Source organism: Colobus angolensis, unplaced genomic scaffold (genome assembly GCF_000951035.1).
Source record: "Colobus angolensis palliatus isolate OR3802 unplaced genomic scaffold, Cang.pa_1.0 Scaffold348, whole genome shotgun sequence".
In the NCBI taxonomy this organism is placed as follows: Eukaryota; Metazoa; Chordata; class Mammalia; order Primates; family Cercopithecidae; genus Colobus; species Colobus angolensis.
In genome coordinates, this window is record NW_012116799.1 from 137310 (window position 1) to 140284 (window position 2975).

The following is a 2975-nucleotide window of genomic DNA, read 5'->3' on the forward strand; positions in this document are numbered from 1 at the left end:
CAATATCCTCAGACAAAAACCAAAATGAAATATTCTGAGAAACTGCTTTCTGATGTGTGAATTCATCTCACAGAGTTACACCATTCGTTGCATTGAAAAGTTTACACCTGCCCCGGCCCTGGCCCAGCTCCGGTGCTGCTCCCACCACCGCAGCAATGACCCCAGCCCACGGAGGTGGTTGGACTGACCCCCGACAGCTGAACGCACAGACTCTTCTCCAAGGGCAGGCCATGGACACCTTCAGCACCAAGAGTCTGGCTCTGCAGGCGCAGAAGAAGCTCCTGAGTAAGATGACATCTAAGGCAGTGGTGGCCGTGCTGTTGTATGACACCAGCAGCGAGGTGCTGGACGAGCTGTACCGCACCACCAGGGAGTTCACACACAGCTGCAAGGAGGACCAGAAGATGCTGAAGAACCTGGTGAAGGTGGCCCTGAAGCTGGGGCTGCTGCTGCGTGGGGACCAGCTGGGCGGGGAGGAGCTGACGTTGCTGTGGCACTTCCGCCAACAGGCACACTTCCTGGCCATCATGGCCATCAGCTTCCAGCAGGTGGACTTCACCTTCGACTGGCAAGTGCTGGCTGCCGGGCTGCTTGAGTGCCGCGACCTGCTGCACCAGGCCGTGGGCCCCAGCTGACCACCAAGTCCCACAGCCGCATCAATCACATGTTCAGCCACCTGGCCGACCGAGACTTCCTGGCCATGATTTACGGCCCCCCCAAGCCCTACCACTCCCACCTGCACAGGATCTGCAAGGACCTGGGCAGGATGCTAGACGAGAGCAGCCTCTGAGCCCCAGGGCCAACCGGCCGTGCCCCTCGTGCCTTCTGGAGCTGTTCTGCTGGGCACAGTGAGGGTTGTGAGCTTTCTCCACCTCTTTTCTCCCAATCGGACTCTGGCCAAACTCCTCCAAACAGGTGGGTGACCTGGCCCCTTTGAGAGGATGCTGAGCCATCTGTAGCAGCTGTTTCAGACACCTATGTCACCTCTTCTCCTGGCCCCCGCCCAATGGGGAGAGGAATTTGGGGCCCTAGTCTGGGGACCACCTTCCCCCCGTTTGTACTTTCTGGGCCACACCGATCCCTTGGTCAATTGATGTAAAAGTCAAAAGCTACTGCTTCCCACTTGGTAACGCCACCTGGGATTTTCATCCTCACACACAAGGACTAAGGGTTCACATGGTGAACTGGGGGAAGGGGAGTGTTAAGGGGCAAATCGTAGTACCCCCCACCCCATCCATAAATTCACATCCTAACCCCCAGGACCAGAAGATGATCTGATTAGGAAATAGGATCATTACAAATGGGATTAGTTCAGAAGATGTCATCTTGGAGTAGGATGGGCCTCAATTCAAGGACTGGGGTCCTCACCCATGTAATCCCAGCACTTTGGGAGGCCAAGGTGGGCGGATCATGAGGTCAGGAGATCAAGACCATCCTGGCTAACACGGTGAAACACCATCTCTACTAAAAATACAAAAAATTAGGAAAAAAAAAAGAAAAGTTTGCTAACACATTTTTGTAGAATCTGCAATGGGATATTCTGGAGCACATTGAGGAATATGGTGACAAATGTAATATCCTCACATAAAAACTAGAAAGAAGCTTTCAGAGAAACAGCTTTCTGAGGATTGAATTAATTCCACAGTTACACCACTCCTTTCATGGAGCACAATGGTAGCACTGTTTTTGGGGAATCTGAGAAGGGATACTTTGGATCCCATTGAAGCCTATATGACAAAGGAAATATCCTCACATAAAAACTAGAAAGAAGCTTTCTGAGAGACTGCTTTGTGATTTGTGTATACATCTCACGGAGTTACATGATGCTTCTCTTGGAGCAGTTTGCTAACACTGTTTTCGTGGAATCTGCAATGGGATATTTGGGAGTGTATTGAAGCCTAAGATGACAAAAGAAATATCCTCAGACAAAAAACAAAAGGCAGGTTTCTGAGAAACTCCTTCATGATGTGTGAACTCGTTTCACAGATTCACACATTTCTTTTCATGGAGCATTTTGATAACAATCTTTTCGTGTAATCTCAAAAGAGATATTGGCTAATGCATTGAGGCCTATAGTGAAAATGGAAATATCCTAATGCAAAAACTGGAAAGAAGCTTTCTGAGAAACTGTTTTGTGATTTGTGAATTCATGTCACATTGTTACACGATTCTTTTCATGGAGCAGATTGGTAGCATGTTATTGGGGAAACTGAAAAGGGATATTTTGGATTGCATTGACGTCTATGGTGACAAACGAAATATAATCAGATCAAAACTAGAAAGAAGATTCCTGAGAAAATTATATGTGAAGTGTGTATTCATCTCACATAGTAGCCCCTTTCTTTTCATGGAGAACTTTGTTATTCTGTTTTTTTGGAATCTACAATATGATATTTGGGATCAAGTTGAGACCTATGTTGAAAATGGTAATATTCTCAAATGCAAACTAGAAGGAAGCTTTCTGAGAAACTACTTTGTGATGTGTGAATTCGTCTCACACAGTTACACCACTCTTTTTGTGGAGCAGTTTGCTAACACTGTTTTCGTGGAATCTGCAATAGAATATTTTGGAGTGCAATGAAGCCTATGGTGACAAACGAAATATCCTCAGAAAAAAACCAACAAGAAACTTTCTGTGAAACTCTTTTGTAAAGTGTGAATTCATCTCACAGAGTTACACTTATCTTATCATGGCACAGTTTGGTTGCACTGTTTTTGGGGAATCTGAGAAGGGATACTTTGAATTGCATCAAAGCCCACGGTGACAAAAATATCCTCAGATAAAAACTAGAAAGAAGCTTTCTGTGAATCTTCTTTGTGAAGTGTGCATTCATCTCACCGAGTAACACCTTTCTTTTCATGGAGCACTTTGCTAATACTGTTTTGAGGAATCTTGAACAGGTTTTTTGGTAGGGCATTGAAGTTTATGGTGACACAGGAAATATAATGATAAAAACCAAAAGTAAGCTTTCTGA

The 2975-nt window shown here is 45.9% G+C and overlaps 1 pseudogene; it reads left to right on the forward strand.

The window, feature by feature from the left end:
• Window positions 1–230: 230 nt before the first annotated feature.
• On the forward strand, window positions 231–790 carry LOC105519387 (annotated as a pseudogene).
• Window positions 791–2975: the final 2185 nt, after the last annotated feature.